General features: G+C 42.7%; 1 long non-coding RNA gene across 1 annotated transcript in view; it reads left to right on the forward strand.

Annotated features, from left to right (window-relative positions):
* The first annotated feature begins 1,580 nt into the window (after positions 1-1,580).
* The window catches only part of LOC123613077 (uncharacterized), an 88,312-nt gene continuing 75,801 nt past the window's right edge, over positions 1,581-14,091 (forward strand). The window contains exon 1 of the long non-coding RNA XR_006720404.2: positions 1,581-1,697. This is a non-coding gene — a long non-coding RNA (uncharacterized LOC123613077). The remainder of the gene's footprint in view (positions 1,698-14,091) is intronic.

Raw genomic sequence — 14,091 nt, forward strand, 5'->3', positions numbered from 1 at the left:
AGTTATACCAGTATGAACCACTAGAGGGAGATTGGAAGGCCGGAGGAGAGAAGGGACCTCTCCTTCGTTTGTTTTCTTATTCCTGACAATGTTACCCGACAACAGCTGTTCATCCCAGCTGTTCATCCCAGGTAATGGCAGCTGCTTCTAGTCCCTCCCTCACTTTTACACACTGGCAGAGCTAACTGACCCCTCAGAGGTATTGGCAGCACCTGGATGATGTTCTCTTGTCAAAGATCTGGGTTCCAATTCTGTAGACTCCTTCCTCCAAAAGTCTAAATTTGGGTGATCCCAAACTCTTCTCCTTCTCTCCCCAGCTCCAGGGGGTTGTAACTGCTTTCGGCAGTTATCTCTGTGTTACTTCTGTGTTGCATGTGTGCTTTTCAGTTCTTAAACATCTGTTTAACGCATTCAGTGTATTAAATTCTCTCTGGTGAAATACCTAGTATGATTCTGTTTTTACTAATATGATTCTTGGGATGAGAAGTGGTCCTAAGAAACAGCCCCTCAAAATGGGATTCTGAGGTTCGTTTGACATGTCCTTAGCTTTGAACACAGTAGTGATCTCTTTACCAAGGGGAAATGGAAGCAGTTCCATTATACGCTGTGACAGTATGTTTAATCACCTACAGCTGATTGTGATGAAATGCCTTCTGAAGCCCTAAGGGAACCAAATGACCATTATGGTAGCAATGATGCTTATACAAAAAATGACAAACTCAGATCATTAACTCTTAGCTCAAGTCACAGAGAATAGGAGCACTTCTATAGTGGCTCTTAAAGAATCATTTATTTCTTACAGCTGCAAGGCTGACCTTGACCCAAAATTTAATTTTGTGGGTTGCAGAATGTCAACCTAAGTTGAATTCATAGACTTAAAAATCTTGTATGTGAAAGTTAGAGCGTTGGTTGGTAAGAAGGACTCTGAGACTTGGAATAGGAGCCATCTAGTTTGATTTGGGAAGAGCTGAGACTCTTCAGAGCAACTTACCTTTCTGTGTCTGAGGAGATTTGTATAAAGACCCTATAATAACATTAAGACCCACTGCAACTACTTCTTATCATCTCTGAGCTAACTCAAGTCAGATCTCAGTTTGCTCCAAGGGGACAAGTGCAAGGTCTGATGTGAAAGGAGATAATAGCAAAGTAATAGCAAAATGTTGTGAATTTTAGTTGGTAGAAACTGAAATAATAGTGGATTTTAAGGTTATTAGAATAAAGAAAATGGAATATAAGACACTGGATCAGACCAAATGTATTGATATGGGTCATCATATCAGTTACTAAAGATTCTTACAGTTAGAAGTGTGTCTAATGATTTTCTTGGCTACTTGAACTCAACTATAGCCTATACACAGTGAAGGTAAAATGCCAGATTTTTCCTGGCATAATGTAGAAGGAGGAAACCAAACGCTCAGAGAGATTGGAATGATGGAGTGTATATATAATCTGCGACCTGCACACCCATCCACCCGTAACTATGTCCTCTGAGAGGTCACTTCCTCTACTGAAGCACTGAGAAAGGCATTAGTGTGGAGCTACCAGTATCCTCACAAAGTTCTGTGATGACTGTCTTCTGTAGGCTATGGTGATGGTGGAAGATACCGCCATTGATATTAGCTCCCTGATTACAGTGAACGTGACGAGACCCGCAGAATGACAAAGGTCAAGAGACAACGAACAACTACAGAGACAAGGTTAGTGCATTTACTGTCATGGGCAGTAGAGACAAAATGTTAACCAAATTGTTTTGACTAGCAGGAATCTTTAGTGGTAGCTAATTGATCACAGTATCTGTAGGAATTGAATAGACTGCAGCCTATTAAAATATTGTTTCATCAATATAGCAGGGGCCAGAAAACTAACTTGAGCACCAAAATGGAGAGACATGACTTCTTACTCAGTTTCCAGACTTAAACAAGTTCAACAACATAGAATCCCTTGATGAGCAAGGAAGCTGATACTAAGATACTCATCACTGTCATTTACAGTAACAGAACTTTAGAAACATATAAATAACCATGTGTCAATTATCGATTGTTGGTTAGCAGCCAACGTATTAATGACTTAATATGGAGTCATGAGGGTGAACTGAGATGACTAAGTCTCTCTTTTTTTATGGCATTAGCTGAGCTCACACATGTGTCTGGGGCCTTGATTCCCCTCTGTGTGGTTTCTCTCTCCATGTGTCATCTCATCCTTTAGGACCTATCTCCCCATATAGACTCTCTGTCCAGCGATAACGTGGACTTGTTAACGTGGCAGCTGTATCCACCCTGAGCAAAAGCAGATGCTACAAGGCCTCTTAGAGTCTGTGCTCAGAAGTACCCAAGTGTCACTTACATCACATTCTGTTGGTCAAAACAAGTCATAAGGGCAGCACAGATTCAAGGAATGGGGAAATGGACACCAGCTCTTGTTGGAAAAAGCAATAAAGGCCTATCACAAAGAGGTGTGAACACAGAGAGACCTGATTCAGTCATTGGGGCCATTTTCAACAACCTACTATGGTTTAATAAGAAATGTTTCTTTTAAAAAATGAAGGTATAACCATACAATTAAAAACAGAGTAGGCGAAATTGCTGTAACAAACAGAGCCCAAAATAAATAATGATTCGAACACAATAGATGTTTCTTTTCACTCACATTGTGTTCAATACATGATTATTCAAAATGTCAGGCTCCTTCCATCCTTTGACTTTGAATTCCCCAAGGGCCTTGGCGTCATCTGCATTTAGCTCTAAGAAGAGATCACATAAAGGAGTCACACCTGCTTAAAAGCCCTGACCCAGGAATAACATACACCCCATTCATTCGTATCTTTTGGCTACACCTAACCACAAGGGAGGCCTGGAAATGTATCCAGCTGCATCATTTTTTAAAGATAGGTAATGGCACATGAAATGTTCACATTATATTAAATGAATAAAAGAGATTATAAAACTTTATATACAGTATGACTCCAAGTTGGGGAAGGAGCAAAGAGATGTATGTCTGGAGTGAAGATGATGCCAAGATATTAATGATTTTATTTCTGGTTCATGAGAGTACAAAGTTTTATTTTCTATTCTTTTCATTTTCAGAATTGTGTTCAGTGAACACAAATTACCTCCATAGTATGATAATGTTTTTAAATGTTTAAATACCTAAATTATAAATGCAAAGCACTCTTTTAGCATCATTGCTGACAATCAATCTATCTCAACTCCTAGAAAGCTCTAAGACTGTAAGGGAAAAAAATGCCCATTGGTTGTTATGGGCATTATTGGGTTGATAGGATTATTTTTGCCAGCCTAGTTTCTGAGGTATTGAGGGCCCAGCGTACAGTGTTAATACAGATCATTCCTAATTTAGAAAAGTCACTTCTAAGTTCATTATTTGAAACTGAGTGCATTCTCCCATAACACGAACATAAAGGATGATAATTAGGCTCCAGAGCCAGCCCACCAAAGCCACTTTCCTCCCAGTCCTTAGTTCTCTAGAGGACAAGTGTGGATCCCAGAATTGTTACAGAAGAGTGCTTTCCACAATCAAGATTAAGTCAGCAGGAGCACATCTTCCCTCAACTTGAGTCACCCTCACCCACAAGGAGCCCTGGCAGCAAGAGAGGGAGCTTCTACTCTGCTGTATCCCCAGAACCAGTTTCTCTACTAGGTGGAAGGTGAGAGCTGGGATCTCTCAGCAGTGAGCCCTGAGCACTGAGCACCGGGATGGGAGGGCAGTGAGAAGGTGAAGGGGAAAGTAGGGTTCTAGGCCTGGAGCAGGGGTTCCCATATGGCATGATCCCATGAGACCCAAGATTCTCAGGGAGATGTAGTGTGGCATGTCAGATTACAGTACTGGGGAGAATGCTCAGGACTCTTAGGAAGGGGAAGAGATGTTTCCCCATTCACTTTCCCTTTCACAGAAGTAGTGGTCTTCAGTGCTTCAGTTCCCCTCCATCCCAGGTCCTCTGTCAGTCCGGTTACTTCATTGTCCTCATCTCTGGTAACCTTCCCATCCATTTCACTTCAGTCCTGTGCTCTCAACTCATATCCCAAATCCTGTCGCCCTCCAGAATTATTCCATCTCTGAAATCATAAATTCAGACAGTTGCCTTTCTGATGATAGTATTCTTTCTTTCCAACTTTCTTACTCAAGTTACTCCTTATAAATCTGATCTTAAACCTCACCAAATCACCCATCCTTAACCTCCTACCCTTCCCATCAGAACCCTTCCACCCTCACCCTTTCATGTGTGCAGCTAAGATTCTCCCAGTCCATTGCTTGCCAGTGTTCTCAATCCCCTCTCCTCATCATACTCCCATCACATTTGCCTGGCAAATGTCCAATGCTTTATTAATTCTACTCTTTGAATTTTCTACGATTACAGAAAAAAAAAAACCACAACAGAAGTCCTCAGACAGGAACTCTCTCAACTTCCTAACCGCCAAGTCTACAAACTTCCTTGTCCCTCCACCCATCCTGTCTTCCATTCCTCCAGTTACAGTGGATGAGGTGGTCCACCCCTCACCAAAGGTGAACCCCTTAATTGGCTGTCTCCTTCCACTGAAAGCTTTTTCAGGAAAAGGATCACATGTGCTTGTTAACTGCTGCCTTCCAGTACCTAGCAGAGTATCTGGCATATAACAAGTGCACAGTATTTATCAAATAAATAGCATTGGTGATTTAAGGAAAAGAAAAGGACAGAGAGAAGGAATAAAATGGTCATTCTTCCTCTCGTTTGACTGTTTTTGGTCAGGAGAGAGAAGAACATTTTGAGGAGGATAGCAGAAATCTTCTCACACGTGAAAGACAGAGGTTCGTCAAGAATTGACAGTATCTGAACTGTTACTAATTCTTATCTTTCAAAAGTCACCTGAACGAATGAAAGTCATTTCCATTATTAGCCGTATATAATTTATTTTCCTAAGAAAATTTCTTCCTTTATAAATTTCCAAAGAAATTTCTTCAGAAGAAATTTCTGCCATGTGGAATAATTTTATGTCCAAATCTTACTGATCCTTTAATTCCTAGTTTAGATGATGCTCATTTCACCTGCCCCAAAAGCTGGAACCAGTCTCGTCCATCTCTTAGCTCCCATCTCACTTTCTCTCTGCCTCTCTTACAATACTGACCACGGTCTGCCTTGTTCTTTTTTTTTTTTTTTTTAACATTTTTTATTGATTTATAATCATTTTACAATGTTGTGTCAAGTTCCAGTGTTCAGCACAATTTTTCAGTTATACATGAACATATATATATTCATTGTCACATTTTTTTCTCTGTGAGCTACCATAAGAGCTTGTGTATATTTCCCTGTGCTATACAGTATAATCTTGTTTATCTATTCTACAATTTTGAAATCCCGTCTATCCCTTCCCACCCTCCGCCCCCTTGGCAACCACAAGTTTGTATTCTATGTCTATGGGTCTATTTCTGTTTTGTATTTATGCTTTGTTTTTTTGTTTCTGTTTTTGTTTTTTAGATCCCACATATGAGCGATCTCATATGGTATTTTTCTTTCTCTTTCTGGCTTACTTCACTTAGAAAGACATTCTCCAGGAGCATCCATGTTGCTGCAAATGGTGTTATGTTGTCTGTTTTTATGGCTGAGTAGTATTCCATTGTATAAATATACCACATCTTCTTTATCCAGTCATCCGTTGATGACATTTAGGCTGTTTCCATGTCTTGGCTATTGTAAATAGTGCTGCTATGAACATTGGGGTGCAGGTGTCATCCTGAAGTAGGGTTCCTTCTGGATATAAGCCCAGGAACAGGATTCCTGGGTCATGTGGTAAGTCTATTCCTAGTCTTCTGAGGAATCTCCACACTGTTTTCCATAGTGGCTGCACCAAACTGCACTCCCACCAGCAGTGTAGGTGGGTTCCCCTTTCTCCACACCCTCTCCAGCATTAATCATTTGTGGACTTTTGAATGATGGCCATTCTGACTGGTGTGAGGTGATACCTCATTGTAGTTTTGATTTGCATTTCTCTGATAATTAGTGATATTGAGCATTTTTTCATGTGCTTATTGATCATTTGTATGTCTTCCTTGGAGAATTGCTTGCTTAGGTCTTTTGCCCATCTTTGGATTGGGTTGTTTGGTTGTTTCTTATTAAGTCATATGAGCTGCTTATATATATGCTGGAGATTAAGCCTTTGTCAGTTTCATTTGCAAAAATTTTCTCCCATTCCATAGGTTGTCTTTTTGTTTTACTTATGGTTTCCTTTGCTGTGCAGAAGCTTGTAAGTTTCATTATGCCTTGTTCTTGAGACATTTGTACTGAGTTCTATAAGCACCTCCATGCAGGGAGTGTATCCCCTCCTTCCTGCTGCCATGAGGGTGCTCAGTAAATATTGTTGAATAAATACTGAATGAATTAAGTAATGAATAAAAAAGCCTTTCAATAAGAACCAAGTATTAGCCTGGCATTAAAAATGTCTTAATTCAAGAAACACAATAGCTCTAGAAGTCACTGGAACACATTTGAAAGGCCAATCATACATATGCATAACGTGTTAATAACCCATATGCTAGTCTCCAAAAATTTTCCTTGATTCTAAAAAGCATCCTGTCATAGATTTTAAATGAAAAAGAATGCTTCTCCCTGACTATACTTTCTGAAAATTCTGGCATTTTTAGGGCTATTAAAATTATATATTTTTTCTTTCAAAATGTAATTTGCATGCAAAAGTCTTAAGGAGTCAGCCTCTCATTTGCATTGAGGAACTTTCAGAAGATTTAAGACCAACATGTTTCATTTGAATTCCTGACGTTTGGATTCTGATCTGAATGTATGGGGTACAAATCTCAGTTTAAGATCTGGAGTATATAAGAATTATAATTTTCCTGGGTCAAAGGCTGATTTTCACTTTTTGGGAATGTGTAAGGATAACATCCCTTTCAAAAATCTTATAGTTATCTAAACATACAGGAAATAATGATTGAAGAAAGGGAAGAGTTTAGAGAAAAAAATGAGTAATGAATTTGCAACAAACAGAAATATAAAGGGGGTGGAATGAAAACTCCCATTACTGAGAAATCAGACTCTTATACAGTGACCTTTCAAACTACATTCAGTATTTATTTTTGTGGTACTGCTTCTAGACCCCAGGCTCAACAGTGTGTAAAGTGGGTCAAATTTCTCTAGGTTCCAGCTTGCTCAAAAAAATACATATATGTAATATATATACATATGATAACGTTTAGCTTTGCAGTAGAGTATAACCTAATAGCTGTAAGTGTAATTGTTCCCCACGGACATTTGCATAGACACCTTAACATTTGCTTGGGGAATCAGTCCTCAGCTATGGCTTGTTCAGTACCCGGCTTTCCACCAGAGGGCAGCAAGAGGCTGTACCCAGCTTGCTCTCTAACTGCTCCTTCTGGCTTCAGTTAGAAGCCAAGCAGAAGAACCTAATCAACATTCCAGCCCGCCAGTGGGATCCCAGCTTCACAACCTCAGACAGAGTGGAGACAAACTGACTTACCCCGGGTAGAGGAGATTCAAATAATCAAAGAAACATCTCCTAGGCAAAGTAGATGCACATGACTTCAAGGCTCTGTCCCTGCCCTGGCAGCAGGTCACGGGACCTGAGGGCCTAGCTTGGCTGGGAGTGGCAGAGTATAAGTTTACTTGCAGGGAGCAGAGGAGTCACCTGATCCTGGTAATGGCAAGACTTAAAAAAAGTTGATAATCAGATAATTGGATGTATTTTTCCTACATTAAAGACTCAATGCCCAAGAACTGGCCTTGAAGAAAATGAAATCATTATTCCTACTCTGACAGCCTTGAGGCAAAATTTCCAAGTCAAATTTATAAGGTGTATAGGGATTTGGTTGCTTGTTTTGCTTTCTTCTCTCTTGCCAGTTACCTCCTGAGAGCTGGGCCTGGATCAGTAAAGTCCCTCTGCTCTGGCTGCCAGCAAGTCTGTGCCTGATTTGGCGCATTACTGAAAAGGTACCAGGGCCTCTAGTGGAACATAACACCCAGTACTGAGCCAAGGGACGGAGCCAAGCCACATTTCAATGTCTGCTGCTAAACCCAGCTCCGAGCAGGGGCCTTCTTTTCTGCCCAAAAAGTTGTTACTGGAATCTTTCAAGCATTTGCTTTTACGACTAAACTGGTCAAGAAAATGTTTTTTTAAAAATTAGGATTCACTCAGAAAGGACATAGTCTCTCTACACCCAAAATTTCCAAGAGACGCAGCATCTGGGCACCCAGATACTCTCACAAAAATGCACATACACACATGCATACTTGCCAAGAAACAAACAGTTCTCAGGAGAATTGTGCTCCTAAAAGCTTTCTCTTTTCCACCAGTATTTATTGCTGTTTATTCTTATAATATCTACTATGGGAGATGCTGGAATAGCACAAATTTTGCCCCAGAAATATATAAGAAAACATAATCAGGGCAGATGTATTCAGATAGTGACAAGGTTCTCAAGTATGATAAAGCCAGTACATGGAGGCAGATCTCACTGAGTCAACTGGAGGATGAAGGTTAAGGATATTACAATTGGCATTGAGAATCTCCCCCCATGAGCATGTCGGCATCCCGAGAACAGAAATGTGCAGTTTCTTGTTCTAACGAGAAGCAGTTTAGTCCCTCGTTCGTCCTAAATGCCTGGAACAGTTCAGATGCTCAGTTTTTGTCAAATAAAGAAAACACTTAAGAAAGTTATCATGTCAGAGACCAGTATCTCTTAGGAAGTCCATTTCAGACAATCCTTTTCCCCCTCCAGCATGAAAGCAGGTCATGGTTTCTTTAGTCAAACCTCAGCTGGTATAGTTGCCTTGGGTGAACTAGGGTGTTGTGTGTGTCTTTCACCCCGTCCGATCCAAAGAGGCAGGCTGCCCTCCGCCCCCCGGGACACCTGTGGGCATAGATGCTGACTGAATGAGTTAAGATTCCCACTTCACACTCTCTCTGGGATAGTGCTGCCTAATTTAGCAAATAAACATAGAGGGCGTGCAGTTAAATTTGAATTTCAGACAAATGAATTTAGCATAGGACAAACTTATACTAAAAAAGCAACTCATTATCTAAAATTCAAAATTAACCAGGAGTCCTATATTTTATCTGGCAACCTTAATCTGCAGCACAGATTTCCTGAGCAAAATGGTAGGAGAATTGTCTGACTTTGAAATTGTGACCTTTCTCTCTGGTCCCACAGGTTGTATCTTTATAACTTCATTGTATGAATGACACAGTAGGATGACGATGACAGTGGACTCCATTTAATTCCTTTAGGTGTGCCATGGAAAATTCCAGTAGTTGGAAATGTTCCCTGAACTCAAAAAGTGTTCAAAACCATAGTCTTTGGTGATCAATCTTTTTTGATCTGGATGAAGTGTCTGCCCCTATAACCTTTGCTGTTCCCTATACTTTGGGAAATAGTTTCTGGGTACATATCTTTGTTTAGAAGGTTGAAATCAGGCTTAGGAGGTACTGTGTTTTCCAAGTAATTTCCAGCCAATTGTCAGCCTCCTGATCATGAAGTGGTTGTAACACTCTATTCTGGGAGTGGGGCAGGAATTCATAGTGCAAGAGAGCAAGGGTTGGGGGGCAGTACTGAATTCAGTAGTGATAACATGAACTCAGTTTTTCCAACATGAATATGGCTTAGAAAAAGTCATCCCCAGACTTCTGTTCACAAACATCATATATTAGTCCTGGACCAGAGCCAGTGTTTCCTGAGAACACATATCTAGCTGTAAACTACACAAGTCACCAGTGCCTGGTGACTGTCTCAGAGGGTCCTGGTCCCTCTTTCCCCAGAGCTCAGCCCTTGTACCTCATGGGTCAGCTCAGCCAGAAGGCTCAGTGGGTGACCCTGGATGCCTTGGGTGGAGGTGGGGTGGGGGTGGGGGAGTGGCAGGGGGCAGAGGAATTTATCTGGTAACCAAGGAAAGAATACAAATGGACTCTTTTTCTATTAGAAAAATCTTTGTTCAGGTAACCTCAAAGTTAATTATAGAATTCTGTAAAGAAGATTTTCCTTTGTTACTTGTAAGCATTATCGCTTTTTATTGAGCTATACTATAAATGGGTACCATTGAATAAAAGGAGACCAATTAAATGAATAAAAATAAAACTCTTACAGTCCTAGAAACCTCCATTATATCATATGGCATTTAAGACCTTTCACAAATTAACACCAGTCTATCTTTTCTACCTCATTTCCTACCCCTTCTTTCTGGACCGTCATACTCTCCCCCAGGGTTTCTGAATCTCAGCGCTGTTGGCATTTTGAATGGGATAATTCTTTGTTGTAAGGAACTGTCCTGTGCATTATAGGGTATTTGCAACACCTCTGGCTTCTACCCACTAGAGACCAGTAGCAGCCCCCCCCAATCCCCACCCAGCTGTCACACTTGTAACCAGCAGAAAATACCTGGAGACGTTGCCACATTCCCCTGGGGAACAAGATCATCGCCCCTGAGAACCACCGGGGATACCTCCCCTCCCCACCCGGCAGTGAGAACCACTTCGCACTCTCTCTGGGATATGTGTCTAAGCCATGAGACAACCTATGAACACGTTTTACACACCCTTCCCCACCACACACACACTTTTCTTCCTGTTCCCTTTACTTGAAACACCCTACTTTCCCCCTTTCCATGGACAAGCTCTACTTATTCTTGAAAACCTAAATCAAATGCTACCTATCTATATAGTTTTTCTCACAACCCATGCCGAAATAATTTCCTTCCTCTCGCCTGGGTGCCAGAGGCCCTACGCCCACCTGCATTAGTAGCACTAATGGTGTTTACACACCAAGATGCAGTCGTCCCCTCCTCTCAAGAGAGTGAGTTCCTCAAGAGCAAGTTCCGTGTATCCACACTACCCAGCATGGTCTGTTTTGTGTGTGTGTGTGCGCGCGTGTGCATGCGTGCATCCCAACAAGTATACACAGCACTCGGATAAATGTTTGTGTTGAAACATAAGTCAAAGTCTTAAGTTCCACCGTTCACTCTGTATTTCCTAAAGGAATACACGGATGTTCATACTTACCAAGTAGATTAAATTAGATGACCCCACTGGACTAATGTGCTTCAGCAAATCTGGATTACTCACCATTTTCCAAGCATGTATGGTAATTTCGCATCTTTATACCATGGTTGAAATTGTTTTCTTTTTCTTCTAATTGAAAGTATAGTTGATTTACAGTGTTGTGTTAGTTTCTGGTGTACAGTATAGTGATTTATTTTTCTGTGGATAGCTGAGATTCTGTGGGTAGAGGAGCCAAAAGCCAGACTGCTGGAAGGTAAGGAGTGAAGGAGCAGGAGGTCCCTCCACCCTCCTCTGTGCCTTAGTTCCATGATTCCTCACTCCTCCCCCTTTCCTTCCTTCCTCTCAGAGGATGAGCTCTTGTCTCCTTCCAGAGCCAGCCCTTCCTCAGAGACTCCAACCCCATCCCGCCTCATCTAAGATGTTACTTCTGACATCCCCTCTGCACTTTCTCATCCACTCGAGTGATAGGGGGAACCCTGTGCCCAGGCCTGTCCATCTTCTGAGGCTGGAGTGACATGAGGACAGTTGGGAGACAGATGTGTCAGGGAAAGGACTAGAGACAGGTGAAAGGTGACAGAGCAGCAGTGAGGCCCCAGGATTCCTTTCAGATGGACATATCTTCTCATGGAAAACTCCTACTTACCCTCAAGACCAGCTCAAATGCTTCCTTCTCTGACTCACCCAGATGGAAACCAAACTCATGGGAGTCATCCTTCCCACCCCCAACCCTGCAATCTTTATAAAACTATTTACCTCATTGTATTCACGTTTCACTCATTTGTCACTGCCATCAGTTCTTAATTACCTCTGCAGTTCCCCGCTCTACCACCTGAGCTATCGAAGGTGCTGCCATCAGTTCTTACGCTTCTCAAAGGTCATAGTTCGTCTCTGTATACCCAGTGTCTGCCAGCATGGCCAGCACACAGAGTGCTCAAAAAACAATGAGTGAATGAATGAAGGGGTGAATATATGAATGATGTTTCCTCCCCCGGCGGAAGCTGACTTCTGCTTACAGCTGATTAACTAGAGCGGAGAGAGCCCCCGGGAGAGAGATTAGGGGAAAGCTGCACGTGTGGATGCATGTGACGTAAAAGCAAACGAGAACAAGAATAGCCGTGACCGGTGTGAAACTCGGAGGGTTTTCTCCAAAGCCATGTGCAGTCCTGAGTAGTAGAGGAAATGAGTGGGAGGATGGGGAACTGAGTGAAAAAAGTAACAGGCCCAGGAGATAATTTACAGTTGGGAATGGAATGACTTCCTAACTCATAGAGTGTGTGGTCCAGCGAGCAGAGCACCACAGATGCAGTTACTGGGAAGAAAAAAAAAAAAAAAAAAAAAACCACTCGTGACTTTTTTTGGCAAAAAGAAAGTCTGTTTTGAATCTGACTTTCTCTCTAGCAGCACGTAAGCTTGCCTTAAAAAGCAGCGGCTCCATGAAACCTTCTTCCAGATGAAATTCAATGTAATGTGAATAACGGTACCTTACGTAACGGTACCTTGGTGATGCTGTTTACTGAGTCCCACCATGTGCTCAGCATGTTGTCTTTATAACTCACAATCTTCCTGCCAGGTGGGTGTGATTTGTCTGTTTTACATGCAAGGAGACTGAGGCAAGGAGCAATTCGGTGAGGAACCCAAGATGACTCACTGGTACACAGGGCCAAGTTATATTAAGCAGATGCTCCACCAGATGTAATCATAAGAGGGTAGTGAGGGGGACTGCCAGGGAATCAAGGCCGGCTTCATGGGTGCACTATTGGGTAAGGTGCACAGGGCCCCGTGCTTAGAAGGGCCCTGGGCTTGTCTTCGTGCTCTATTGTTGCTTTCTTGAAATTCTTAGTAATTTTTAAGCAAAAGGACCTGCATTTTCCTTTTGCACTGGGCCCTGCAAATTTTGGAGACAGTCCTGCATAGAATGTTAAGGCTAGTAGGGCTTTGAGAGGCCATCTGTTCCACCCTCACCCATTTTTGTGATGAGGAAACCAAGTCACAGAGAGGCGGACTGGCCTGCCTTTGGTCACACAGCTGATTGGTGGCAGAACAGCAGCAGAACCCAGGTGTCCCCTGTTCTTCCTCCTTTACCACACCGAACCCTTGAGAGCCTTTAAAGTTAGGGAAGGGAGGTTTTTCCCCTTCCATCCAGGAGCTTATCTGTAGCCAAAGTATCATTTGTGGCTGAGCTGGGTCAACTCATTTCACTCCTGGGCAAGTGGCCCCGGGTTTTTCATAAAACCAAAGGTACAGAAACCTGGATGTGATCCCGACAAAAACCACAATGTCTACACTGTGGTAAAGAAACGTTTAGCTGAGTCTCTCACCTCACACCCCTCTCCCCTGCCCCAGCCTCCCTAACATGCATTTCTTCTGCAGAGAGAGGCTGGCTCGACCAGGGTCAGGCTGGGGTCACAGCCAGGGCAGCCGAGGGGGAGGCCAGGCTCAAGGACAAGGCTGGAGCTCCTACCAAAGCCGGCCCCCAAGAAAAGGAAGCCTTTTGGCACCGCCAGTCTCTGTCCAGGGCCCAAAGCATAGATGTTCTGCTTCCCCTGAATTGGTCGCACATTAAGCCCCATTAGCAGGACCTGTCAGAACCACCCCCAGGTCAAGACAGAAGTGACCCAGCATTTGTACGGGTTTGTGCTCCTCTTTTCCGTGCCCACGGACTTGGAAGTTACAATAAGGAAGACACAGCGTTCTAATTTTCAGCCGCAAAAGACGTGTGTTTGCCTCAGACACACCAGAGCATGTGGCTCTGCTCAGGGAAGAGCTGGTGCTGAGAAGCATTTGCTTGTTCTAAGGGTCACGTGTGTCCCCCGCAGCGTGGAGGGGAAGAGGTACAGCCCATCCAGGTCGCCCAGGAAACCTGGTTTATGTTCTAAAAGAGCTTCTCGAGATTTCCTGGTGTTGTGCAAAAGCTTTGCCTGTAGGCACCGTATGAACAGTTTCCATTTTCAGTCAGAACGAATGCAGTACATCCCAACACTGGCACCAATCAGAGAATTATTGTCCTTATGTCGCATACATTGTTACCTAATAAAGGAGCACCACGAGGGCAGGGAATCTTACCTCCTGTTCACTGATGTGT

Source organism: Camelus bactrianus, chromosome 1, assembly GCF_048773025.1.
Source record: "Camelus bactrianus isolate YW-2024 breed Bactrian camel chromosome 1, ASM4877302v1, whole genome shotgun sequence".
NCBI lineage: Eukaryota > Metazoa > Chordata > Mammalia > Artiodactyla > Camelidae > Camelus > Camelus bactrianus.